The sequence below is a fragment of the Salvelinus fontinalis genome, chromosome 3, assembly GCF_029448725.1.
Source record: "Salvelinus fontinalis isolate EN_2023a chromosome 3, ASM2944872v1, whole genome shotgun sequence".
Classification (NCBI taxonomy): domain Eukaryota; kingdom Metazoa; phylum Chordata; class Actinopteri; order Salmoniformes; family Salmonidae; genus Salvelinus; species Salvelinus fontinalis.
Genome location: NC_074667.1, coordinates 30,033,096 through 30,057,369, shown reverse-complemented (window position 1 = coordinate 30,057,369; position 24,274 = coordinate 30,033,096). Strand labels below are relative to the sequence as shown.

At 43.5% G+C, this 24,274-nt stretch overlaps 40 non-coding genes across 40 annotated transcripts; 21 read left to right on the top strand and 19 right to left on the bottom strand.

Annotated features, from left to right (window-relative positions):
- Window positions 1–137: 137 nt before the first annotated feature.
- On the top strand, window positions 138–210 carry trnak-uuu (transfer RNA lysine (anticodon UUU)). Its single transcript has one exon. It is a non-coding gene; the product is annotated as a tRNA-Lys (tRNA).
- Window positions 211–585: 375 nt separating this feature from the next.
- trnaw-cca (transfer RNA tryptophan (anticodon CCA)) lies at window positions 586–657 on the bottom strand. The gene has a single exon. It is a non-coding gene; the product is annotated as a tRNA-Trp (tRNA).
- A 596-nt stretch (window positions 658–1,253) lies between these two features.
- trnaw-cca (transfer RNA tryptophan (anticodon CCA)) lies at window positions 1,254–1,325 on the bottom strand. Its single transcript has one exon. It is a non-coding gene; the product is annotated as a tRNA-Trp (tRNA).
- Window positions 1,326–1,473: 148 nt separating this feature from the next.
- trnak-uuu (transfer RNA lysine (anticodon UUU)) lies at window positions 1,474–1,546 on the top strand. Its single transcript has one exon. It is a non-coding gene; the product is annotated as a tRNA-Lys (tRNA).
- Window positions 1,547–1,921: 375 nt separating this feature from the next.
- Window positions 1,922–1,993, bottom strand: trnaw-cca (transfer RNA tryptophan (anticodon CCA)). Its single transcript has one exon. It is a non-coding gene; the product is annotated as a tRNA-Trp (tRNA).
- A 148-nt stretch (window positions 1,994–2,141) lies between these two features.
- On the top strand, window positions 2,142–2,214 carry trnai-uau (transfer RNA isoleucine (anticodon UAU)). Its single transcript has one exon. It is a non-coding gene; the product is annotated as a tRNA-Ile (tRNA).
- A 375-nt stretch (window positions 2,215–2,589) lies between these two features.
- trnaw-cca (transfer RNA tryptophan (anticodon CCA)) lies at window positions 2,590–2,661 on the bottom strand. The gene has a single exon. It is a non-coding gene; the product is annotated as a tRNA-Trp (tRNA).
- Window positions 2,662–2,809: 148 nt separating this feature from the next.
- trnak-uuu (transfer RNA lysine (anticodon UUU)) lies at window positions 2,810–2,882 on the top strand. Its single transcript has one exon. It is a non-coding gene; the product is annotated as a tRNA-Lys (tRNA).
- A 375-nt stretch (window positions 2,883–3,257) lies between these two features.
- On the bottom strand, window positions 3,258–3,329 carry trnaw-cca (transfer RNA tryptophan (anticodon CCA)). Its single transcript has one exon. It is a non-coding gene; the product is annotated as a tRNA-Trp (tRNA).
- Window positions 3,330–4,144: 815 nt separating this feature from the next.
- Window positions 4,145–4,217, top strand: trnai-uau (transfer RNA isoleucine (anticodon UAU)). Its single transcript has one exon. It is a non-coding gene; the product is annotated as a tRNA-Ile (tRNA).
- Window positions 4,218–4,592: 375 nt separating this feature from the next.
- trnaw-cca (transfer RNA tryptophan (anticodon CCA)) lies at window positions 4,593–4,664 on the bottom strand. Its single transcript has one exon. It is a non-coding gene; the product is annotated as a tRNA-Trp (tRNA).
- Window positions 4,665–4,812: 148 nt separating this feature from the next.
- On the top strand, window positions 4,813–4,885 carry trnak-uuu (transfer RNA lysine (anticodon UUU)). Its single transcript has one exon. It is a non-coding gene; the product is annotated as a tRNA-Lys (tRNA).
- Window positions 4,886–5,259: 374 nt separating this feature from the next.
- Window positions 5,260–5,331, bottom strand: trnaw-cca (transfer RNA tryptophan (anticodon CCA)). The gene has a single exon. It is a non-coding gene; the product is annotated as a tRNA-Trp (tRNA).
- A 596-nt stretch (window positions 5,332–5,927) lies between these two features.
- trnaw-cca (transfer RNA tryptophan (anticodon CCA)) lies at window positions 5,928–5,999 on the bottom strand. The gene has a single exon. It is a non-coding gene; the product is annotated as a tRNA-Trp (tRNA).
- Window positions 6,000–6,147: 148 nt separating this feature from the next.
- trnak-uuu (transfer RNA lysine (anticodon UUU)) lies at window positions 6,148–6,220 on the top strand. Its single transcript has one exon. It is a non-coding gene; the product is annotated as a tRNA-Lys (tRNA).
- A 595-nt stretch (window positions 6,221–6,815) lies between these two features.
- Window positions 6,816–6,888, top strand: trnai-uau (transfer RNA isoleucine (anticodon UAU)). Its single transcript has one exon. It is a non-coding gene; the product is annotated as a tRNA-Ile (tRNA).
- Window positions 6,889–7,263: 375 nt separating this feature from the next.
- On the bottom strand, window positions 7,264–7,335 carry trnaw-cca (transfer RNA tryptophan (anticodon CCA)). The gene has a single exon. It is a non-coding gene; the product is annotated as a tRNA-Trp (tRNA).
- Window positions 7,336–7,483: 148 nt separating this feature from the next.
- trnak-uuu (transfer RNA lysine (anticodon UUU)) lies at window positions 7,484–7,556 on the top strand. The gene has a single exon. It is a non-coding gene; the product is annotated as a tRNA-Lys (tRNA).
- Window positions 7,557–8,598: 1,042 nt separating this feature from the next.
- trnaw-cca (transfer RNA tryptophan (anticodon CCA)) lies at window positions 8,599–8,670 on the bottom strand. Its single transcript has one exon. It is a non-coding gene; the product is annotated as a tRNA-Trp (tRNA).
- A 149-nt stretch (window positions 8,671–8,819) lies between these two features.
- On the top strand, window positions 8,820–8,892 carry trnak-uuu (transfer RNA lysine (anticodon UUU)). The gene has a single exon. It is a non-coding gene; the product is annotated as a tRNA-Lys (tRNA).
- A 595-nt stretch (window positions 8,893–9,487) lies between these two features.
- trnai-uau (transfer RNA isoleucine (anticodon UAU)) lies at window positions 9,488–9,560 on the top strand. Its single transcript has one exon. It is a non-coding gene; the product is annotated as a tRNA-Ile (tRNA).
- A 595-nt stretch (window positions 9,561–10,155) lies between these two features.
- On the top strand, window positions 10,156–10,228 carry trnak-uuu (transfer RNA lysine (anticodon UUU)). Its single transcript has one exon. It is a non-coding gene; the product is annotated as a tRNA-Lys (tRNA).
- Window positions 10,229–11,490: 1,262 nt separating this feature from the next.
- Window positions 11,491–11,563, top strand: trnai-uau (transfer RNA isoleucine (anticodon UAU)). Its single transcript has one exon. It is a non-coding gene; the product is annotated as a tRNA-Ile (tRNA).
- Window positions 11,564–11,938: 375 nt separating this feature from the next.
- Window positions 11,939–12,010, bottom strand: trnaw-cca (transfer RNA tryptophan (anticodon CCA)). Its single transcript has one exon. It is a non-coding gene; the product is annotated as a tRNA-Trp (tRNA).
- A 148-nt stretch (window positions 12,011–12,158) lies between these two features.
- Window positions 12,159–12,231, top strand: trnak-uuu (transfer RNA lysine (anticodon UUU)). Its single transcript has one exon. It is a non-coding gene; the product is annotated as a tRNA-Lys (tRNA).
- Window positions 12,232–14,830: 2,599 nt separating this feature from the next.
- On the top strand, window positions 14,831–14,903 carry trnak-uuu (transfer RNA lysine (anticodon UUU)). The gene has a single exon. It is a non-coding gene; the product is annotated as a tRNA-Lys (tRNA).
- A 3,046-nt stretch (window positions 14,904–17,949) lies between these two features.
- trnaw-cca (transfer RNA tryptophan (anticodon CCA)) lies at window positions 17,950–18,021 on the bottom strand. Its single transcript has one exon. It is a non-coding gene; the product is annotated as a tRNA-Trp (tRNA).
- A 1,264-nt stretch (window positions 18,022–19,285) lies between these two features.
- trnaw-cca (transfer RNA tryptophan (anticodon CCA)) lies at window positions 19,286–19,357 on the bottom strand. The gene has a single exon. It is a non-coding gene; the product is annotated as a tRNA-Trp (tRNA).
- A 148-nt stretch (window positions 19,358–19,505) lies between these two features.
- Window positions 19,506–19,578, top strand: trnak-uuu (transfer RNA lysine (anticodon UUU)). The gene has a single exon. It is a non-coding gene; the product is annotated as a tRNA-Lys (tRNA).
- A 375-nt stretch (window positions 19,579–19,953) lies between these two features.
- On the bottom strand, window positions 19,954–20,025 carry trnaw-cca (transfer RNA tryptophan (anticodon CCA)). Its single transcript has one exon. It is a non-coding gene; the product is annotated as a tRNA-Trp (tRNA).
- A 148-nt stretch (window positions 20,026–20,173) lies between these two features.
- On the top strand, window positions 20,174–20,246 carry trnak-uuu (transfer RNA lysine (anticodon UUU)). Its single transcript has one exon. It is a non-coding gene; the product is annotated as a tRNA-Lys (tRNA).
- Window positions 20,247–20,621: 375 nt separating this feature from the next.
- On the bottom strand, window positions 20,622–20,693 carry trnaw-cca (transfer RNA tryptophan (anticodon CCA)). Its single transcript has one exon. It is a non-coding gene; the product is annotated as a tRNA-Trp (tRNA).
- Window positions 20,694–20,841: 148 nt separating this feature from the next.
- On the top strand, window positions 20,842–20,914 carry trnak-uuu (transfer RNA lysine (anticodon UUU)). The gene has a single exon. It is a non-coding gene; the product is annotated as a tRNA-Lys (tRNA).
- A 375-nt stretch (window positions 20,915–21,289) lies between these two features.
- Window positions 21,290–21,361, bottom strand: trnaw-cca (transfer RNA tryptophan (anticodon CCA)). Its single transcript has one exon. It is a non-coding gene; the product is annotated as a tRNA-Trp (tRNA).
- A 596-nt stretch (window positions 21,362–21,957) lies between these two features.
- trnaw-cca (transfer RNA tryptophan (anticodon CCA)) lies at window positions 21,958–22,029 on the bottom strand. Its single transcript has one exon. It is a non-coding gene; the product is annotated as a tRNA-Trp (tRNA).
- A 148-nt stretch (window positions 22,030–22,177) lies between these two features.
- Window positions 22,178–22,250, top strand: trnak-uuu (transfer RNA lysine (anticodon UUU)). Its single transcript has one exon. It is a non-coding gene; the product is annotated as a tRNA-Lys (tRNA).
- Window positions 22,251–22,845: 595 nt separating this feature from the next.
- trnaq-uug (transfer RNA glutamine (anticodon UUG)) lies at window positions 22,846–22,918 on the top strand. Its single transcript has one exon. It is a non-coding gene; the product is annotated as a tRNA-Gln (tRNA).
- Window positions 22,919–23,292: 374 nt separating this feature from the next.
- trnaw-cca (transfer RNA tryptophan (anticodon CCA)) lies at window positions 23,293–23,364 on the bottom strand. The gene has a single exon. It is a non-coding gene; the product is annotated as a tRNA-Trp (tRNA).
- Window positions 23,365–23,512: 148 nt separating this feature from the next.
- trnak-uuu (transfer RNA lysine (anticodon UUU)) lies at window positions 23,513–23,585 on the top strand. The gene has a single exon. It is a non-coding gene; the product is annotated as a tRNA-Lys (tRNA).
- A 374-nt stretch (window positions 23,586–23,959) lies between these two features.
- trnaw-cca (transfer RNA tryptophan (anticodon CCA)) lies at window positions 23,960–24,031 on the bottom strand. The gene has a single exon. It is a non-coding gene; the product is annotated as a tRNA-Trp (tRNA).
- Between the last annotated feature and the right edge of the window lie 243 nt (window positions 24,032–24,274).

Here is a 24,274-nt window from a genome sequence, read left to right as displayed (position 1 = left end):
TCATTTATGGGGGGGATGCCTAGTTCAGATTTCGTTGACTGTATCAATTGGAATGAAGGCCTGTGTCTCTGGGGAAATGTACGATCTGACATGCATCTGCCCGGCAGGTTCGGTGTATGAAAACTGTTACATGCAGAGCCCGGATAGCTCAGTCGGTAGAGCATCAGACTTTTAATCTGAGGGTCCAGGGTTCAAGTCCCTGTTCAGGTGTCTTTTCAATATTCACCTTCCTTCAGAAGCAAGTCTTTCTATAATTGCAATTTCTGTCACTTTCCATGACATGTTCACGTGTGGACAATACAATCCCATAGCCAAAACAGCTTAGTCTGAAAACTTTAGGATTATTAATCGGAACTTCCAGGTTTAAACTCCCTGTTTGAAGACTGATTTAAGTCTGTCAATCACATAGCATCATCTTATATATGAATTTGCAGTGTGCCATGCTTTTGTGAGAGACGACTGTCATCTAAAGCATCATCGGATTGGTCGTTGTTTAGCAACATTTGAACTGTAAAGCCACATTGGTACTTTTGCTGATTCATTGACTTCGTTGTGTAAAGGCAGAGATTGCACACATCAAAATTTTGACCACGACGTGATTTGAACACGCAACCTTCTGATCTGGAGTCAGACGCGCTACCGTTGCGCCACGAGGTCTTGGAAGAATCTCATCTATGGGGGGGATGCCTAGTTCAGATTTCGTTGACTGTATCAATTGGAATGAAGGCCTGTGTCTCTGGGGAAATGTACGATCTGACATGCATCTGCCCGTCAGGTTCGGTGTATGAAAACAGTCACATGCAGAGCCCGGATAGCTCAGTCGGTAGAGCATCAGACTTTTAATCTGAGGGTCCAGGGTTCAAGTCACTGTTCAGGCGTCCTTTTAATGTTCAACTTCCTTCAGAAGCAAGTCTTTCTATAATTGCAATTTCTGTCACTTTCCATGACATGTTCACGTGTGGACAATACAATCCCATAGCCAAAACAGCTTAGTCTGAAAACTTTAGGATTTTTAATCTGAACCTCCAGGTTTAAACTCCCTGTTTGAAGACTGATTTAAGTTTGTCAATCACATAGCATCATCTGATATAGGAATTTTCAGTATGCCATGCTTTTGTGAGAGACGACTGTCATCTAAAGCATCATCGGATTGGTCGTTGTTTTGCAACATTTGAACTGTAAAGCCACATTGGTACTTGTGCTGATTCATTGACTTCGTTGTGTAAAGGCAGAGATTGCACACATCAAAATTCTGACCACGACGTGATTTGAACACGCAACCTTCTGATCTGGAATCAGACGCGCTACCGTTGCGCCACGAGGTCTTGGAAGATTCTCATTTATGGGGGGGATGCCTAGTTCAGATTTCGTTGACTGTATCAATTGGAATGAAGGCCTGTGTCTCTGGGGAAATGTACGATCTGACATGCATCTGCCCGGCAGGTTCGGTGTATGAAAACTGTTACATGCAGAGCCCGGATAGCTCAGTCGGTAGAGCATCAGACTTTTAATCTGAGGGTCCAGGGTTCAAGTCCCTGTTCAGGTGTCTTTTCAATATTCACCTTCCTTCATAAGCAAGTCTTTCTATAATTGCAATTTCTGTCACTTTCCATGACATGTTCACGTGTGGACAATACAATCCCATAGCCAAAACAGCTTAGTCTGAAAACTTTAGGATTATTAATCGGAACTTCCAGGTTTAAACTCCCTGTTTGAAGACTGATTTAAGTCTGTCAATCACATAGCATCATCTTATATATGAATTTGCAGTGTGCCATGCTTTTGTGAGAGACGACTGTCATCTAAAGCATCATCGGATTGGTCGTTGTTTAGCAACATTTGAACTGTAAAGCCACATTGGTACTTTTGCTGATTCATTGACTTCGTTGTGTAAAGGCAGAGATTGCACACATCAAAATTCTGACCACGACGTGCTTTGAACACGCAACCTTCTGATCTGGAGTCAGACGCGCTACCGTTGCGCCACGAGGTCTTGGAAGAAAGTCATCTATGGGGGGGATGCCTAGTTCAGATTTCGTTGACTGTATCAATTGGAATGAAGGCCTGTGTCTCTGGGGAAATGTACGATCTGACATGCATCTGCCCGTCAGGTTCGGTGTATGAAAACAGTCACATGCAGAGCCCGGATAGCTCAGTCGGTAGAGCATCAGACTTATAATCTGAGGGTCCAGGGTTCAAGTCACTGTTCAGGCGTCCTTTTAATATTCAACTTCCTTCAGAAGCAAGTCTTTCTATAATTGCAATTTCTGTCACTTTCCATGACATGTTCACGTGTGGACAATACAATCCCATAGCCAAAACAGCTTAGTCTGAAAACTTTAGGATTTTTAATCTGAACCTCCAGTTTTAAACTCCCTGTTTGAAGACTGATTTAAGTCTGTCAATCACATAGCATCATCTGATATAGGAATTTGCAGTGTGCCTTGCTTTTGTGAGAGACGACTGTCATCTAAAGCATCATCGGATTGGTCGTTGTTTTGCAACATTTGAACTGTAAAGCCACATTGGTACTTGTGCTGATTCATTGACTTCGCTGTGTAAAGGCAGCGATTGCACACATCAAAATTCTGACCACGACGTGATTTGAACACGCAACCTTCTGATCTGGAGTCAGACGCGCTACCGTTGCGCCACGAGGTCTTGGAAGAAACTCATCTATGGGGGGGATGCCTAGTTCAGATTTCGTTGACTGTATCAATTGGAATGAAGGCCTGTGTCTCTGGGGAAATGTACGATCTGACATGCATCTGCCCGGCAGGTTCGGTGTATGAAAACTGTTACATGCAGAGCCCGGATAGCTCAGTCGGTAGAGCATCAGACTTTTAATCTGAGGGTCCAGGGTTCAAGTCCCTGTTCAGGTGTCTTTTTAATATTCACCTTCCTTCAGAAGCAAGTCTTTCTATAATTGCAATTTCTGTCACTTTCCATGACATGTTCACGTGTGGACAATACAATCCCATAGCCAAAACAGCTTAGTCTGAAAACTTTAGGATTTTTAATCTGAACCTCCAGGTTTAAACTCCCTGTTTGAAGACTGATCTAAGTCTGTCAATCACATAGCATCATCTGATATAGGAATTTGCAGTGTGCCATTCTTTTGTGAGAGACGACTGTCATCTAAAGCATCATCGGATTGGTCGTTGTTTAGCAACATTTGAACTGTAAAGCCACATTGGTACTTGTGCTGATTCATTGACTTCGCTGTGTAAAGGCAGCGATTGCACACATCAAAATTCTGACCACGACGTGCTTTGAACACGCAACCTTCTGATCTGGAGTCAGACGCGCTACCGTTGCGCCACGAGGTCTTGGAAGAATCTCATTTATGGGGGGGATGCCTAGTTCAGATTTCGTTGACTGTATCAATTGGAATGAAGGCCTGTGTCTCTGGGGAAATGTACGATCTGACATGCATCTGCCCGTCAGGTTCGGTGTATGAAAACAGTTACATGCAGAGCCCGGATAGCTCAGTCGGTAGAGCATCAGACGTTTAATCTGAGGGTCCAGGGTTCAAGTCCCTGTTCAGGTGTCTTTTTAATATTCACCTTCCTTCAGAAGCAAGTCTTTCTATAATTGCAATTTCTGTCACTTTCCATGACATGTTCACGTGTGGACAATACAATCCCATAGCCAAAACAGCTTAGTCTGAAAACTTTAGGATTTTTAATCTGAACCTCCAGGTTTAAACTCCCTGTTTGAAGACTGATTTAAGTCTGTCAATCACATAGCATCATCTGATATAGGAATTTGCAGTGTGCCATGCTTTTGTGAGAGACGACTGTCATCTAAAGCATCATCGGATTGGTCGTTGTTTAGCAACATTTGAACTGTAAAGCCACATTGGTACTGTGCTGATTCATTGACTTCGCTGTGTAAAGGCAGCGATTGCACACATCAAATTTCTGACCACAATGTGATTTGAAAACGCAACCTTCTGATCTGGAGTCAGACGCGCTACCGTTGCGCCACGAGGTCTTGGAAGAAAGTCATCTATGGGGGGGATGCCTAGTTCAGATTTCGTTGACTGTATCAATTGGAATGAAGGCCTGTGTCTCTGGGGAAATGTACGATCTGACATGCATCTGCCCGTCAGGTTCGGTGTATGAAAACAGTCACATGCAGAGCCCGGATAGCTCAGTCGGTAGAGCATCAGACTTATAATCTGAGGGTCCAGGGTTCAAGTCACTGTTCAGGCGTCCTTTTAATATTCAACTTCCTTCAGAAGCAAGTCTTTCTATAATTGCAATTTCTGTCACTTTCCATGACATGTTCAGGTGTGGACAATACAATCCCATAGCCAAAACAGCTTAGTCTGAAAACTTTAGGATTTTTAATCTGAACCTCCAGGTTTAAACTCCCTGTTTGAAGACTGATTTAAGTCTGTCAATCACATAGCATCATCTGATATAGGAATTTGCAGTGTGCCATGCTTTTGTGAGAGACGACTGTCATCTAAAGCATCATCGGATTGGTCGTTGTTTTGCAACATTTGAACTGTAAAGCCACATTGGTACTTGTGCTGATTCATTGACTTCGCTGTGTAAAGGCAGCGATTGCACACATCAAAATTCTGACCACGACGTGATTTGAACACGCAACCTTCTGATCTGGAGTCAGACGCGCTACCGTTGCGCCACGAGGTCTTGGAAGAAACTCATCTATGGGGGGGATGCCTAGTTCAGATTTCGTTGACTGTATCAATTGGAATGAAGGCCTGTGTCTCTGGGGAAATGTACGATCTGACATGCATCTGCCCGGCAGGTTCGGTGTATGAAAACTGTTACATGCAGAGCCCGGATAGCTCAGTCGGTAGAGCATCAGACTTTTAATCTGAGGGTCCAGGGTTCAAGTCCCTGTTCAGGTGTCTTTTCAATATTCACCTTCCTTCAGAAGCAAGTCTTTCTATAATTGCAATTTCTGTCACTTTCCATGACATGTTCACGTGTGGACAATACAATCCCATTCCCAAAACAGCTTAGTCTGAAAACTTTAGGATTTTTAATCTGAACCTCCAGGTTTAAACTCCCTGTTTGAAGACTGATTTAAGTCTGTCAATCACATAGCATCATCTGATATAGGAATTTGCAGTGTGCCATGCTTTTGTGAGAGACGACTGTCATCTAAAGCATCATCGGATTGGTCGTTGTTTAGCAACATTTGAACTGTAAAGCCACATTGGTACTGTGCTGATTCATTGACTTCGCTGTGTAAAGGCAGCGATTGCACACATCAAATTTCTGACCACAACGTGATTTGAACACGCAACCTTCTGATCTGGAGTCAGACGCGCTACCGTTGCGCCACGAGGTCTTGGAAGAAAGTCATCTATGGGGGGGATGCCTAGTTCAGATTTCGTTGACTGTATCAATTGGAATGAAGGCCTGTGTCTCTGGGGAAATGTACGATCTGACATGCATCTGCCCGTCAGGTTCGGTGTATGAAAACAGTCACATGCAGAGCCCGGATAGCTCAGTCGGTAGAGCATCAGACTTTTAATCTGAGGGTCCAGGGTTCAAGTCACTGTTCAGGCGTCCTTTTAATATTCAACTTCCTTCAGAAGCAAGTCTTTCTATAATTGCAATTTCTGTCACTTTCCATGACATGTTCACGTGTGGACAATACAATCCCATAGCCAAAACAGCTTAGTCTGAAAACTTTAGGATTTTTAATCTGAACCTCCAGGTTTAAACTCCCTGTTTGAAGACTGATTTAAGTTTGTCAATCACATAGCATCATCTGATATAGGAATTTTCAGTGTGCCATGCTTTTGTGAGAGACGACTGTCATCTAAAGCATCATCGGATTGGTCGTTGTTTTGCAACATTTGAACTGTAAAGCCACATTGGTACTTGTGCTGATTCATTGACTTCGTTGTGTAAAGGCAGAGATTGCACACATCAAAATTCTGACCACGACGTGATTTGAACACGCAACCTTCTGATCTGGAATCAGACGCGCTACCGTTGCGCCACGAGGTCTTGGAAGATTCTCATTTATGGGGGGGATGCCTAGTTCAGATTTCGTTGACTGTATCAATTGGAATGAAGGCCTGTGTCTCTGGGGAAATGTACGATCTGACATGCATCTGCCCGGCAGGTTCGGTGTATGAAAACTGTTACATGCAGAGCCCGGATAGCTCAGTCGGTAGAGCATCAGACTTTTAATCTGAGGGTCCAGGGTTCAAGTCCCTGTTCAGGTGTCTTTTCAATATTCACCTTCCTTCATAAGCAAGTCTTTCTATAATTGCAATTTCTGTCACTTTCCATGACATGTTCACGTGTGGACAATACAATCCCATAGCCAAAACAGCTTAGTCTGAAAACTTTAGGATTATTAATCGGAACTTCCAGGTTTAAACTCCCTGTTTGAAGACTGATTTAAGTCTGTCAATCACATAGCATCATCTTATATATGAATTTGCAGTGTGCCATGCTTTTGTGAGAGACGACTGTCATCTAAAGCATCATCGGATTGGTCGTTGTTTAGCAACATTTGAACTGTAAAGCCACATTGGTACTTTTGCTGATTCATTGACTTCGTTGTGTAAAGGCAGAGATTGCACACATCAAAATTCTGACCACGACGTGCTTTGAACACGCAACCTTCTGATCTGGAGTCAGACGCGCTACCGTTGCGCCACGAGGTCTTGGAAGAAAGTCATCTATGGGGGGGATGCCTAGTTCAGATTTCGTTGACTGTATCAATTGGAATGAAGGCCTGTGTCTCTGGGGAAATGTACGATCTGACATGCATCTGCCCGTCAGGTTCGGTGTATGAAAACAGTCACATGCAGAGCCCGGATAGCTCAGTCGGTAGAGCATCAGACTTATAATCTGAGGGTCCAGGGTTCAAGTCACTGTTCAGGCGTCCTTTTAATATTCAACTTCCTTCAGAAGCAAGTCTTTCTATAATTGCAATTTCTGTCACTTTCCATGACATGTTCACGTGTGGACAATACAATCCCATAGCCAAAACAGCTTAGTCTGAAAACTTTAGGATTTTTAATCTGAACCTCCAGTTTTAAACTCCCTGTTTGAAGACTGATTTAAGTCTGTCAATCACATAGCATCATCTGATATAGGAATTTGCAGTGTGCCTTGCTTTTGTGAGAGACGACTGTCATCTAAAGCATCATCGGATTGGTCGTTGTTTTGCAACATTTGAACTGTAAAGCCACATTGGTACTTGTGCTGATTCATTGACTTCGCTGTGTAAAGGCAGCGATTGCACACATCAAAATTCTGACCACGACGTGATTTGAACACGCAACCTTCTGATCTGGAGTCAGACGCGCTACCGTTGCGCCACGAGGTCTTGGAAGAAACTCATCTATGGGGGGGATGCCTAGTTCAGATTTCGTTGACTGTATCAATTGGAATGAAGGCCTGTGTCTCTGGGGAAATGTACGATCTGACATGCATCTGCCCGGCAGGTTCGGTGTATGAAAACTGTTACATGCAGAGCCCGGATAGCTCAGTCGGTAGAGCATCAGACTTTTAATCTGAGGGTCCAGGGTTCAAGTCCCTGTTCAGGTGTCTTTTCAATATTCACCTTCCTTCAGAAGCAAGTCTTTCTATAATTGCAATTTCTGTCACTTTCCATGACATGTTCACGTGTGGACAATACAATCCCATTCCCAAAACAGCTTAGTCTGAAAACTTTAGGATTTTTAATCTGAACCTCCAGGTTTAAACTCCCTGTTTGAAGACTGATTTAAGTCTGTCAATCACATAGCATCATCTGATATAGGAATTTGCAGTGTGCCATGCTTTTGTGAGAGACGACTGTCATCTAAAGCATCATCGGATTGGTCGTTGTTTAGCAACATTTGAACTGTAAAGCCACATTGGTACTGTGCTGATTCATTGACTTCGCTGTGTAAAGGCAGCGATTGCACACATCAAATTTCTGACCACAACGTGATTTGAACACGCAACCTTCTGATCTGGAGTCAGACGCACTACCGTTGCGCCACGAGGTCTTGGAAGAAAGTCATCTATGGGGGGGATGCCTAGTTCAGATTTCGTTGACTGTATCAATTGGAATGAAGGCCTGTGTCTCTGGGGAAATGTACGATCTGACATGCATCTGCCCGTCAGGTTCGGTGTATGAAAACAGTCACATGCAGAGCCCGGATAGCTCAGTCGGTAGAGCATCAGACTTTTAATCTGAGGGTCCAGGGTTCAAGTCACTGTTCAGGCGTCCTTTTAATATTCAACTTCCTTCAGAAGCAAGTCTTTCTATAATTGCAATTTCTGTCACTTTCCATGACATGTTCACGTGTGGACAATACAATCCCATAGCCAAAACAGCTTAGTCTGAAAACTTTAGGATTTTTAATCTGAACCTCCAGGTTTAAACTCCCTGTTTGAAGACTGATTTAAGTTTGTCAATCACATAGCATCATCTGATATAGGAATTTTCAGTGTGCCATGCTTTTGTGAGAGACGACTGTCATCTAAAGCATCATCGGATTGGTCGTTGTTTTGCAACATTTGAACTGTAAAGCCACATTGGTACTTGTGCTGATTCATTGACTTCGTTGTGTAAAGGCAGAGATTGCACACATCAAAATTCTGACCACGACGTGATTTGAACACGCAACCTTCTGATCTGGAATCAGACGCGCTACCGTTGCGCCACGAGGTCTTGGAAGATTCTCATTTTAGGGGGGGGATGCCTAGTTCAGATTTCGTTGACTGTATCAATTGGAATGAAGGCCTGTGTCTCTGGGGAAATGTACGATCTGACATGCATCTGCCCGGCAGGTTCGGTGTATGAAAACTGTTACATGCAGAGCCCGGATAGCTCAGTCGGTAGAGCATCAGACTTTTAATCTGAGGGTCCAGGGTTCAAGTCCCTGTTCAGGTGTCTTTTCAATATTCACCTTCCTTCATAAGCAAGTCTTTCTATAATTGCAATTTCTGTCACTTTCCATGACATGTTCACGTGTGGACAATACAATCCCATAGCCAAAACAGCTTAGTCTGAAAACTTTAGGATTATTAATCGGAACTTCCAGGTTTAAACTCCCTGTTTGAAGACTGATTTAAGTCTGTCAATCACATAGCATCATCTTATATATGAATTTGCAGTGTGCCATGCTTTTGTGAGAGACGACTGTCATCTAAAGCATCATCGGATTGGTCGTTGTTTAGCAACATTTGAACTGTAAAGCCACATTGGTACTTTTGCTGATTCATTGACTTCGTTGTGTAAAGGCAGAGATTGCACACATCAAAATTCTGACCACGACGTGCTTTGAACACGCAACCTTCTGATCTGGAGTCAGACGCGCTACCGTTGCGCCACGAGGTCTTGGAAGAAAGTCATCTATGGGGGGGATGCCTAGTTCAGATTTCGTTGACTGTATCAATTGGAATGAAGGCCTGTGTCTCTGGGGAAATGTACGATCTGACATGCATCTGCCCGTCAGGTTCGGTGTATGAAAACAGTCACATGCAGAGCCCGGATAGCTCAGTCGGTAGAGCATCAGACTTATAATCTGAGGGTCCAGGGTTCAAGTCACTGTTCAGGCGTCCTTTTAATATTCAACTTCCTTCAGAAGCAAGTCTTTCTATAATTGCAATTTCTGTCACTTTCCATGACATGTTCACGTGTGGACAATACAATCCCATAGCCAAAACAGCTTAGTCTGAAAACTTTAGGATTTTTAATCTGAACCTCCAGTTTTAAACTCCCTGTTTGAAGACTGATTTAAGTCTGTCAATCACATAGCATCATCTGATATAGGAATTTGCAGTGTGCCTTGCTTTTGTGAGAGACGACTGTCATCTAAAGCATCATCGGATTGGTCGTTGTTTTGCAACATTTGAACTGTAAAGCCACATTGGTACTTGTGCTGATTCATTGACTTCGCTGTGTAAAGGCAGCGATTGCACACATCAAAATTCTGACCACGAAGTGATTTGAACACGCAACCTTCTGATCTGGAGTCAGACGCGCTACCGTTGCGCCACGAGGTCTTGGAAGAAACTCATCTATGGGGGGGATGCCTAGTTCAGATTTCGTTGACTGTATCAATTGGAATGAAGGCCTGTGTCTCTGGGGAAATGTACGATCTGACATGCATCTGCCCGGCAGGTTCGGTGTATGAAAACTGTTACATGCAGAGCCCGGATAGCTCAGTCGGTAGAGCATCAGACTTTTAATCTGAGGGTCCAGGGTTCAAGTCCCTGTTCAGGTGTCTTTTTAATATTCACCTTCCTTCAGAAGCAAGTCTTTCTATAATTGCAATTTCTGTCACTTTCCATGACATGTTCACGTGTGGACAATACAATCCCATAGCCAAAACAGCTTAGTCTGAAAACTTTAGGATTTTTAATCTGAACCTCCAGGTTTAAACTCCCTGTTTGAAGACTGATCTAAGTCTGTCAATCACATAGCATCATCTGATATAGGAATTTGCAGTGTGCCATTCTTTTGTGAGAGACGACTGTCATCTAAAGCATCATCGGATTGGTCGTTGTTTAGCAACATTTGAACTGTAAAGCCACATTGGTACTTGTGCTGATTCATTGACTTCGCTGTGTAAAGGCAGCGATTTCACACATCAAAATTCTGACCACGATGTGATTTGAACACGCAACCTTCTGATCTGGAGTCAGACGCGCTACCGTTGCGCCACGAGGTCTTGGAAGAATCTCATTTATGGGGGGGATGCCTAGTTCAGATTTCGTTGACTGTATCAATTGGAATGAAGGCCTGTGTCTCTGGGGAAATGTACGATCTGACATGCATCTGCCCGTCAGGTTCGGTGTATGAAAACAGTTACATGCAGAGCCCGGATAGCTCAGTCGGTAGAGCATCAGACGTTTAATCTGAGGGTCCAGGGTTCAAGTCCCTGTTCAGGTGGCTTTTTAATATTCACCTTCCTTCAGAAGCAAGTCTTTCTATAATTGCAATTTCTGTCACTTTCCATGACATGTTCACGTGTGGACAATACAATCCCATAGCCAAAACAGCTTAGTCTGAAAACTTTAGGATTTTTAATCTGAACCTCCAGGTTTAAACTCCCTGTTTGAAGACTGATTTAAGTCTGTCAATCACATAGCATCATCTGATATAGGAATTTGCAGTGTGCCATGCTTTTGTGAGAGACGACTGTCATCTAAAGCATCATCGGATTGGTCGTTGTTTAGCAACATTTGAACTGTAAAGCCACATTGGTACTGTGCTGATTCATTGACTTCGCTGTGTAAAGGCAGCGATTGCACACATCAAATTTCTGACCACAATGTGATTTGAAAACGCAACCTTCTGATCTGGAGTCAGACGCGCTACCGTTGCGCCACGAGGTCTTGGAAGAAAGTCATCTATGGGGGGGATGCCTAGTTCAGATTTCGTTGACTGTATCAATTGGAATGAAGGCCTGTGTCTCTGGGGAAATGTACGATCTGACATGCATCTGCCCGTCAGGTTCGGTGTATGAAAACAGTCACATGCAGAGCCCGGATAGCTCAGTCGGTAGAGCATCAGACTTATAATCTGAGGGTCCAGGGTTCAAGTCACTGTTCAGGCGTCCTTTTAATATTCAACTTCCTTCAGAAGCAAGTCTTTCTATAATTGCAATTTCTGTCACTTTCCATGACATGTTCAGGTGTGGACAATACAATCCCATAGCCAAAACAGCTTAGTCTGAAAACTTTAGGATTTTTAATCTGAACCTCCAGGTTTAAACTCCCTGTTTGAAGACTGATTTAAGTCTGTCAATCACATAGCATCATCTGATATAGGAATTTGCAGTGTGCCATGCTTTTGTGAGAGACGACTGTCATCTAAAGCATCATCGGATTGGTCGTTGTTTTGCAACATTTGAACTGTAAAGCCACATTGGTACTTGTGCTGATTCATTGACTTCGCTGTGTAAAGGCAGCGATTGCACACATCAAAATTCTGACCACGACGTGATTTGAACACGCAACCTTCTGATCTGGAGTCAGACGCGCTACCGTTGCGCCACGAGGTCTTGGAAGAAACTCATCTATGGGGGGGATGCCTAGTTCAGATTTCGTTGACTGTATCAATTGGAATGAAGGCCTGTGTCTCTGGGGAAATGTACGATCTGACATGCATCTGCCCGGCAGGTTCGGTGTATGAAAACTGTTACATGCAGAGCCCGGATAGCTCAGTCGGTAGAGCATCAGACTTTTAATCTGAGGGTCCAGGGTTCAAGTCCCTGTTCAGGTGTCTTTTTAATATTCACCTTCCTTCAGAAGCAAGTCTTTCTATAATTGCAATTTCTGTCACTTTCCATGACATGTTCACGTGTGGACAATACAATCCCATAGCCAAAACAGCTTAGTCTGAAAACTTTAGGATTTTTAATCTGAACCTCCAGGTTTAAACTCCCTGTTTGAAGACTGATCTAAGTCTGTCAATCACATAGCATCATCTGATATAGGAATTTGCAGTGTGCCATTCTTTTGTGAGAGACGACTGTCATCTAAAGCATCATCGGATTGGTCGTTGTTTAGCAACATTTGAACTGTAAAGCCACATTGGTACTTGTGCTGATTCATTGACTTCGCTGTGTAAAGGCAGCGATTTCACACATCAAAATTCTGACCACGATGTGATTTGAACACGCAACCTTCTGATCTGGAGTCAGACGCGCTACCGTTGCGCCACGAGGTCTTGGAAGAATCTCATTTATGGGGGGGATGCCTAGTTCAGATTTCGTTGACTGTATCAATTGGAATGAAGGCCTGTGTCTCTGGGGAAATGTACGATCTGACATGCATCTGCCCGTCAGGTTCGGTGTATGAAAACAGTTACATGCAGAGCCCGGATAGCTCAGTCGGTAGAGCATCAGACGTTTAATCTGAGGGTCCAGGGTTCAAGTCCCTGTTCAGGTGTCTTTTTAATATTCACCTTCCTTCAGAAGCAAGTCTTTCTATAATTGCAATTTCTGTCACTTTCCATGACATGTTCACGTGTGGACAATACAATCCCATAGCCAAAACAGCTTAGTCTGAAAACTTTAGGATTTTTAATCTGAACCTCCAGGTTTAAACTCCCTGTTTGAAGACTGATTTAAGTCTGTCAATCACATAGCATCATCTGATATAGGAATTTGCAGTGTGCCATTCTTTTGTGAGAGACGACTGTCATCTAAAGCATCATCGGATTGGTCGTTGTTTAGCAACATTTGAACTGTAAAGCCACATTGGTACTTGTGCTGATTCATTGACTTCGCTGTGTAAAGGCAGCGATTTCACACATCAAAATTCTGACCACGATGTGATTTGAACACGCAACCTTCTGATCTGGAGTCAGTCGCGCTACCGTTGCGCCACGAGGTCTCGGAAGAATCTCATTTGTGGGGGGGATGCCTAGTTCAGATTTCGTTGACTGTATCAATTGGAATGAAGGCCTGTGTCTCTGGGGAAATGTACGATCTGACATGCATCTGCCCGTCAGGTTCGGTGTATGAAAACAGTTACATGCAGAGCCCGGATAGCTCAGTCGTTAGAGCATCAGACTTTTAATCTGAGGGTCTAGGGTTCAAGTCCCTGTTCAGGCGTCCTTTTAATATTCACCTTCCTTCAGAAGCAAGTCTTTCTATAATTGCAATTTCTGTCACTTTCCATGACATGTTCAAGTGTGGACTATACAATCCCATAGCCAAAACAGCTTAGTCTGAAAACTTTAGGATTTTTAATCTGAACCTCCAGGTTTAAACTCCCTGTTTGAAGACTGATTTAAGTCTGTCAATCACATAGCATCATCTGATATAGGAATTTGCAGTGTGCCATGCTTTTGTGAGAGACGACTGTCATCTAAAGCATCATCGGATTGGTCGTTGTTTAGCAACATTTGAACTGTAAAGCCACATTGGTACTTGTGCTGATTCATTGACTTCGCTGTGTAAAGGCAGCGATTTCACACATCAAAATTCTGACCACGATGTGATTTGAACACGCAACCTTCTGATCTGGAGTCAGACGCGCTACCGTTGCGCCACGAGGTCTTGGAAGAATCTCATTTATGGGGGGGATGCCTAGTTCAGATTTCGTTGACTGTATCAATTGGAATGAAGGCCTGTGTCTCTGGGGAAATGTACGATCTGACATGCATCTGCCCGTCAGGTTCGGTGTATGAAAACAGTTACATGCAGAGCCCGGATAGCTCAGTCGGTAGAGCATCAGACGTTTAATCTGAGGGTCCAGGGTTCAAGTCCCTGTTCAGGTGTCTTTTTAATATTCACCTTCCTTCAGAAGCAAGTCTTTCTATAATTGCAATTTCTGTCACTTTCCATGACATGTTCACGTGTGGACAATACAATCCCATAGCCAAAACAGCTTAGTCTGAAAACTTTAGGATTTTTAATCTGAACCTCCAGGTTTAAACTCCCTGTTTGAAGACTGATTTAAGTCTGTCAATCACATAGCATCATCTGATATAGGAATTTGCAGTGTGCCATTCTTTTGTGAGAGACGACTGTCATTTAAAGCATCATCGGATTGGTCGTTGTTTAGCAACATTTGAACTGTAAAGCCACATTGGTACTTGTGCTGATTCATTGACTTCGCTGTGTAAAGGCAGCGATTTCACACATCAAAATTCTGACCACGATGTGATTTGAACACGCAACCTTCTGATCTGGAGTCAGACGCGCTACCGTTGCGCCACGAGGTCTTGGAAGAATCTCATTTGTGGGGGGGATGCCTAGTTCAGATTTCGTTGACTGTATCAATTGGAATGAAGGCCTGTGTCTCTGGGGAAATGTACGATCTGACATGCATCTGCCCGGCAGGTTCGGTGTATGAAAACTGTTACATGCAGAGCCCGGATAGCTCAGTCGGTAGAGCATCAGACTTTTAATCTGAGGGTCCAGGGTTCAAGTCCCTGTTCAGGTGTCTTTTTAATATTCACCTTCCTTCAGAAGCAAGTCTTTCTATAATTGCAATTTCTGTCACTTTCCATGACATGTTCACGTGTGGACAATACAATCCCATAGCCAAAACAGCTTAGTCTGAAAACTTTAGGATTTTTAATCTGAACCTCCAGGTTTAAACTCCCTGTTTGAAGACTGATCTAAGTCTGTCAATCACATAGCATCATCTGATATAGGAATTTGCAGTGTGCCATTCTTTTGTGAGAGACGACTGTCATCTAAAGCATCATCGGATTGGTCGTTGTTTAGCAACATTTGAACTGTAAAGCCACATTGGTACTTGTGCTGATTCATTGACTTCGCTGTGTAAAGGCAGCGATTTCACACATCAAAATTCTGACCACGATGTGATTTGAACACGCAACCTTCTGATCTGGAGTCAGACGCGCTACCGTTGCGCCACGAGGTCTTGGAAGAATCTCATTTATGGGGGGGATGCCTAGTTCAGATTTCGTTGACTGTATCAATTGGAATGAAGGCCTGTGTCTCTGGGGAAATGTACGATCTGACATGCATCTGCCCGTCAGGTTCGGTGTATGAAAACAGTTACATGCAGAGCCCGGATAGCTCAGTCGGTAGAGCATCAGACGTTTAATCTGAGGGTCCAGGGTTCAAGTCCCTGTTCAGGTGTCTTTTTAATATTCACCTTCCTTCAGAAGCAAGTCTTTCTATAATTGCAATTTCTGTCACTTTCCATGACATGTTCACGTGTGGACAATACAATCCCATAGCCAAAACAGCTTAGTCTGAAAACTTTAGGATTTTTAATCTGAACCTCCAGGTTTAAACTCCCTGTTTGAAGACTGATTTAAGTCTGTCAATCACATAGCATCATCTGATATAGGAATTTGCAGTGTGCCATTCTTTTGTGAGAGACGACTGTCATCTAAAGCATCATCGGATTGGTCGTTGTTTAGCAACATTTGAACTGTAAAGCCACATTGGTACTTGTGCTGATTCATTGACTTCGCTGTGTAAAGGCAGCGATTTCACACATCAAAATTCTGACCACGATGTGATTTGAACACGCAACCTTCTGATCTGGAGTCAGTCGCGCTACCGTTGCGCCACGAGGTCTCGGAAGAATCTCATTTGTGGGGGGGATGCCTAGTTCAGATTTCGTTGACTGTATCAATTGGAATGAAGGCCTGTGTCTCTGGGGAAATGTACGATCTGACATGCATCTGCCCGTCAGGTTCGGTGTATGAAAACAGTTACATGCAGAGCCCGGATAGCTCAGTCGTTAGAGCATCAGACTTTTAATCTGAGGGTCTAGGGTTCAAGTCCCTGTTCAGGCGTCCTTTTAATATTCACCTTCCTTCAGAAGCAAGTCTTTCTATAATTGCAATTTCTGTCACTTTCCATGACATGTTCAAGTGTGGACTATACAATCCCATAGCCAAAACAGCTTAGTCTGAAAACTTTAGGATTTTTAATCTGAACCTCCAGGTTTAAACTCCCTGTTTGAAGACTGATTTAAGTCTGTCAATCACATAGCATCATCTGATATAGGAATTTGCAGTGTGCCATGCTTTTGTGAGAGACGACTGTCATCTAAAGCATCATCGGATTGGTCGTTGTTTAGCAACATTTGAACTGTAAAGCCACATTGGTACTTGTGCTGATTCATTGACTTCGCTGTGTAAAGGCAGCGATTTCACACATCAAAATTCTGACCACGATGTGATTTGAACACGCAACCTTCTGATCTGGAGTCAGACGCGCTACCGTTGCGCCACGAGGTCTTGGAAGAATCTCATTTATGGGGGGGATGCCTAGTTCAGATTTCGTTGACTGTATCAATTGGAATGAAGGCCTGTGTCTCTGGGGAAATGTACGATCTGACATGCATCTGCCCGTCAGGTTCGGTGTATGAAAACAGTTACATGCAGAGCCCGGATAGCTCAGTCGGTAGAGCATCAGACGTTTAATCTGAGGGTCCAGGGTTCAAGTCCCTGTTCAGGTGTCTTTTTAATATTCACCTTCCTTCAGAAGCAAGTCTTTCTATAATTGCAATTTCTGTCACTTTCCATGACATGTTCACGTGTGGACAATACAATCCCATAGCCAAAACAGCTTAGTCTGAAAACTTTAGGATTTTTAATCTGAACCTCCAGGTTTAAACTCCCTGTTTGAAGACTGATTTAAGTCTGTCAATCACATAGCATCATCTGATATAGGAATTTGCAGTGTGCCATTCTTTTGTGAGAGACGACTGTCATCTAAAGCATCATCGGATTGGTCGTTGTTTAGCAACATTTGAACTGTAAAGCCACATTGGTACTTGTGCTGATTCATTGACTTCGCTGTGTAAAGGCAGCGATTTCACACATCAAAATTCTGACCACGATGTGATTTGAACACGCAACCTTCTGATCTGGAGTCAGACGCGCTACCGTTGCGCCACGAGGTCTTGGAAGAATCTCATTTGTGGGGGGGATGCCTAGTTCAGATTTCGTTGACTGTATCAATTGGAATGAAGGCCTGTGTCTCTGGGGAAATGTACGATCTGACATGCATCTGCCCGTCAGGTTCGGTGTATGAAAACAGTTACATGCAGAGCCCGGATAGCTCAGTCGTTAGAGCATCAGACTTTTAATCTGAGGGTCTAGGGTTCAAGTCCCTGTTCAGGCGTCCTTTTAATATTCACCTTCCTTCAGAAGCAAGTCTTTCTATAATTGCAATTTCTGTCACTTTCCATGACATGTTCAAGTGTGGACTATACAATCCCATAGCCAAAACAGCTTAGTCTGAAAACTTTAGGATTTTTAATCTGAACCTCCAGGTTTAAACTCCCTGTTTGAAGACTGATTTAAGTCTGTCAATCACATAGCATCATCTGATATAGGAATTTGCAGTGTGCCATGCTTTTGTGAGAGACGACTGTCATCTAAAGCATCATCGGATTGGTCGTTGTTTAGCAACATTTGAACTGTAAAGCCACATTGGTACTGTGCTGATTCATTGACTTCGCTGTGTAAAGGCAGCAATTGCACACATCAAATTTCTGACCACAACGTGATTTGAACACGCAACCTTCTGATCTGGAGTCAGACGCGCTACCGTTGCGCCACGAGGTCTTGGAAGAAAGTCATCTATGGGGGGGATGCCTAGTTCAGATTTCGTTGACTGTATCAATTGGAATGAAGGCCTGTGTCTCTGGGGAAATGTACGATCTGACATGCATCTGCCCGTCAGGTTCGGTGTATGAAAACAGTCACATGCAGAGCCCGGATCGCTCAGTCGGTAGAGCATCAGACGTTTAATCTGAGGGTCCAGGGTTCAAGTCCCTGTTCAGGTGTCTTTTTAATATTCACCTTCCTTCAGAAGCAAGTCTTTCTATAATTGCAATTTCTGTCACTTTCCATGACATGTTCACGTGTGGACAATACAATCCCATAGCCAAAACAGCTTAGTCTGAAAACTTTAGGATTTTTAATCTGAACCTCCAGGTTTAAACTCCCTGTTTGAAGACTGATTTAAGTCTGTCAATCACATAGCATCATCTGATATAGGAATTTGCAGTGTGCCATTCTTTTGTGAGAGACGACTGTCATCTAAAGCATCATCGGATTGGTCGTTGTTTAGCAACATTTGAACTGTAAAGCCACATTGGTACTTGTGCTGATTCATTGACTTCGCTGTGTAAAGGCAGCGATTTCACACATCAAAATTCTGACCACGATGTGATTTGAACACGCAACCTTCTGATCTGGAGTCAGACGCGCTACCGTTGCGCCACGAGGTCTTGGAAGAATCTCATTTGTGGGGGGGATGCCTAGTTCAGATTTCGTTGACTGTATCAATTGGAATGAAGGCCTGTGTCTCTGGGGAAATGTACGATCTGACATGCATCTGCCCGTCAGGTTCGGTGTATGAAAACAGTTACATGCAGAGCCCGGATAGCTCAGTCGTTAGAGCATCAGACTTTTAATCTGAGGGTCTAGGGTTCAAGTCCCTGTTCAGGCGTCCTTTTAATATTCACCTTCCTTCAGAAGCAAGTCTTTCTATAATTGCAATTTCTGTCACTTTCCATGACATGTTCAAGTGTGGACTATACAATCCCATAGCCAAAACAGCTTAGTCTGAAAACTTTAGGATTTTTAATCTGAACCTCCAGGTTTAAACTCCCTGTTTGAAGACTGATTTAAGTCTGTCAATCACATAGCATCATCTGATATAGGAATTTGCAGTGTGCCATGCTTTTGTGAGAGACGACTGTCATCTAAAGCATCATCGGATTGGTCGTTGTTTAGCAACATTTGAACTGTAAAGCCACATTGGTACTTGTGCTGATTCATTGACTTCGTTGTGCAAAGGCAGAGATTGCACACATCAAAATGCTGACCACGACGTGATTTGAACACGCAACCATCTGATCTGGAGTCAGACGCGCTACCGTTGCGCCACGAGGTCTTGGAAGAATCTCATTTATGGGGGGGATGCCTAGTTCAGATTTCGTTGACTGTATCAATTGGAATGAAGGCCTGTGTCTCTGGGGAAATGTACGATCTGACATGCATCTGCCCGGCAGGTTCGGTGTATGAAAACAGTTACATGTAGAGCCCGGATAGCTCAGTCGGTAGAGCATCAGACTTTTAATCTGAGGGTCCAGGGTTCAAGTCCCTGTTCAGGTGTCTTTTTAATATTCACCTTCCTTCAGAAGCAAGTCTTTCTATAATTGCAATTTCTGTCACTTTCCATGACATGTTCACGTGTGGACAATACAATCCCATAGCCAAAACAGCTTAGTCTGAAAACTTTAGGATTTTTAATCTGAACCTCCAGGTTTAAACTCCCTGTTTGAAGACTGATTTAAGTCTGTCAATCACATAGCATCATCTGATATAGGAATTTGCAGTGTGCCATTCTTTTGTGAGAGACGACTGTCATCTAAAGCATCATCGGATTGGTCGTTGTTTAGCAACATTTGAACTGTAAAGCCACATTGGTACTTGTGCTGATTCATTGACTTCGCTGTGTAAAGGCAGCGATTTCACACATCAAAATTCTGACCACGACGTGATTTGAACACGCAAACTTCTGATCTGGAGTCAGACGCGCTACCGTTGCGCCACGAGGTCTTGGAAGAATCTCATCTATGGGGGGGATGCCTAGTTCAGATTTCGTTGACTGTATCAATTGGAATGAAGGCCTGTGTCTCTGGGGAAATGTACGATCTGACATGCATCTGCCCGTCAGGTTAGGTGTATGAAAACAGTCACATGCAGAGCCCGGATAGCTCAGTCGGTAGAGCATCAGACTTTTAATCTGAGGGTCCAGGGTTCAAGTCCCTGTTCAGGCGTCCTTTTAATATTCAACTTCCTTCAAAAGCAAGTCTTTCTATAATTGCAATTTCTGTCACTTTCCATGACATGTTCACGTGTGGACAATACAATCCCATAGCCAAAACAGCTTAGTCTGAAAACTTTAGGATTTTTAATCTGAACCTCCAGGTTTAAACTCCCTGTTTGAAGACTGATTTAAGTCTGTCAATCACATAGCATCATCTGATATAGGAATTTGCAGTGTGCCATTCTTTTGTGAGAGACGACTGTCATCTAAAGCATCATCGGATTGGTCGTTGTTTAGCAACATTTGAACTGTAAAGCCACATTGGTACTTGTGCTGATTCATTGACTTCGCTGTGTAAAGGCAGCGATTTCACACATCAAAATTCTGACCACGACGTGATTTGAACACGCAACCTTCTGATCTGGAGTCAGACGCGCTACCGTTGCGCCACGAGGTCTTGGAAGAATCTCATCTATGGGGGGGATGCCTAGTTCAGATTTCGTTGACTGTATCAATTGGAATGAAGGCCTGTGTCTCTGGGGAAATGTACGATCTGACATGCATCTGCCCGTCAGGTTAGGTGTATGAAAACAGTCACATGCAGAGCCCGGATAGCTCAGTCGGTAGAGCATCAGACTTTTAATCTGAGGGTCCAGGGTTCAAGTCCCTGTTCAGGCGTCCTTTTAATATTCAACTTCCTTCAGAAGCAAGTCTTTCTATAATTGCAATTTCTGTCACTTTCCATGACATATTCACGTGTGGACAATACAATCCCATAGCCAAAACAGCTTAGTCTGAAAACTTTAGGATTTTTAATCTGAACCTCCAGGTTTAAACTCCCTGTTTGAAGACTGATTTAAGTTTGTCAATCACATAGCATCATCTGATATAGGAATTTGCAGTGTGCCATGCTTTTGTGAGAGACGACTGTCATCTAAAGCATCATCGGATTGGTCGTTGTTTAGCAACATTTGAACTGTAAAGCCACATTGGTACTTGTGCTGATTCATTGACTTCGTTGTGCAAAGGCAGAGATTGCACACATCAAAATTCTGACCACGACGTGATTTGAACACGCAACCTTCTGATCTGGAGTCAGACGCGCTACCGTTGCGCCACGAGGTCTTGGAAGAATCTCATTTATGGGGGGGATGCCTAGTTCAGATTTCGTTGACTGTATCAATTGGAATGAAGGCCTGTGTCTCTGGGGAAATGTACGATCTGACATGCATCTGCCCGGCAGGTTCGGTGTATGAAAACAGTTACATGTAGAGCCCGGATAGCTCATTCGGTAGAGCATCAGAATTTTAATCTGAGGGTCCAGGGTTCAAGTCCCTGTTCAGGTGTCTTTTTAATATTCACCTTCCTTCAGAAGCAAGTCTTTCTATAATTGCAATTTCTGTCACTTTCCATGACATGTTCACGTGTGGACAATACAATCCCATAGCCAAAACAGCTTAGTCTGAAAACTTTAGGATTTTTAATCTGAACCTCCAGGTTTAAACTCCCTGTTTGAAGACTGATTTAAGTCTGTCAATCACATAGCATCATCTGATATAGGAATTTGCAGTGTGCCATTCTTTTGTGAGAGACGACTGTCATCTAAAGCATCATCGGATTGGTCGTTGTTTAGCAACATTTGAACTGTAAAGCCACATTGGTACTTGTGCTGATTCATTGACTTCGCTGTGTAAAAGCAGCGATTTCATACATCAAAATTCTGACCACGACGTGATTTGAACACGCAACCTTCTGATCTGGAGTCAGACGCGCTACCGTTGCGCCACGAGGTCTTGGAAGAATATCATCTATGGGGGGGATGCCTAGTTCAGATTTCGTTGACTGTATCAATTGGAATGAAGGCCTGTGTCTCTGGGGAAATGTACGATCTGACATGCATCTGCCCGTCAGGTTAGGTGTATGAAAACAGTCACATGCAGAGCCCGGATAGCTCAGTCGGTAGAGCATCAGACTTTTAATCTGAGGGTCCAGGGTTCAAGTCCCTGTTCAGGCGTCCTTTTAATATTCAACTTCCTTCAGAAGCAAGTCTTTCTATAATTGCAATTTCTGTCACTTTCCATGACATGTTCACGTGTGGACAATACAATCCCATAGCCAAAACAGCTTAGTCTGAAAACTTTAGGATTTTTAATCTGAACCTCCAGGTTTAAACTCCCTGTTTGAAGACTGATTTAAGTCTGTCAATCACATAGCATCATCTGATATAGGAATTTGCAGTGTGCCATTCTTTTGTGAGAGACGACTGTCATCTAAAGCATCATCGGATTGGTCGTTGTTTAGCAACATTTGAACTGTAAAGCCACATTGGTACTTGTGCTGATTCATTGACTTCGCTGTGTAAAGGCAGCGATTTCACACATCAAAATTCTGACCACGACGTGATTTGAACACGCAACCTACTGATCTGGAGTCAGACGCGCTACCGTTGCGCCACGAGGACTTGGAAGAATCTCATCTATGGGGGGGATGCCTAGTTCAGATTTCGTTGACTGTATCAATTGGAATGAAGGCCTGTGTCTCTGGGGAAATGTACGATCTGACATGCATCTGCCCGTCAGGTTAGGTGTATGAAAACAGTCACATGCAGAGCCCGGATAGCTCAGTCGGTAGAGCATCAGACTTTGAATCTGAGGGTCCAGGGTTCAAGTCCCTGTTCAGGTGTCCTTTTAATATTCAACTTCCTTCAGAAGCAAGTCTTTCTATAATTGCAATTTCTGTCACTTTCCATGACATGTTCACGTGTGGACAATACAATCCCATAGCCAAAACAGCTTAGTCTGAAAACTTTAGGATTTTTAATCTGAACCTCCAGGTTTAAACTCCCTGTTTGAAGACTGATTTAAGTCTGTCAATCACATAGCATCATCTGATATAGGAATTTGCAGTGTGCCATGCTTTTGTGAGAGACGACTGTCATCTAAAGCATCATCGGATTGGTCGTTGTTTAGCAACATTTGAACTGTAAAGCCACATTGGTACTGTGCTGATTCATTGACTTCGCTGTGTAAAGGCAGCAATTGCACACATCAAATTTCTGACCACGACGTGATTTGAACACGCAACCTTCTGATCTGGAGTCAGACGCGCTACCGTTGCGCCACGAGGTCTTGGAAGAATCTCATCTATGGGGGGGATGCCTAGTTCAGATTTCGTTGACTGTATCAATTGGAATGAAGGCCTGTGTCTCTGGGGAAATGTACGATCTGACATGCATCTGCCCGTCAGGTTAGGTGTATGAAAACAGTCACATGCAGAGCCCGGATAGCTCAGTCGGTAGAGCATCAGACTTTTAATCTGAGGGTCCAGGGTTCAAGTCCCTGTTCAGGCGTCCTTTTAATATTCAACTTCCTTCAGAAGCAAGTCTTTCTATAATTGCAATTTCTGTCACTTTCCATGACATGTTCACGTGTGGACAATACAATCCCATAGCCAAAACAGCTTAGTCTGAAAACTTTAGGATTTTTAATCTGAACCTCCAGGTTTAAACTCCCTGTTTGAAGACTGATTTAAGTCTGTCAGTCACATAGCATCATCTGATATAGGAATTTGCAGTGTGCCATGCTTTTGTGAGAGACGACTGTCATCTAAATCATCATCGGATTGGTCGTTGTTTAGCAACATTTGAACTGTAAAGCCACATTGGTACTGTGCTGAATCATTGACTTCGCTGTGTAAAGGCAGCGATTGCACACATCAAATTTCTGACCACAACGTGATTTGAACACGCAACCTTCTGATCTGGAGTCAGACGCGCTACCGTTGCGCCACGAGGTCTTGGAAGAAAGTCATCTATGGGGGGGATGCCTAGTTCAGATTTCGTTGACTGTATCAATTGGAATGAAGGCCTGTGTCTCTGGGGAAATGTACGATCTGACATGCATCTGCCCGGCAGGTTAGGTGTATGAAAACAGTTACATGCAGAGCCCGGATAGCTCAGTCGGTAGAGCATCAGACTTTTAATCTGAGGGTCCACGGTTCAAGTCCCTGTTCAGGCGTCCTTTTAATATTCAACTTCCT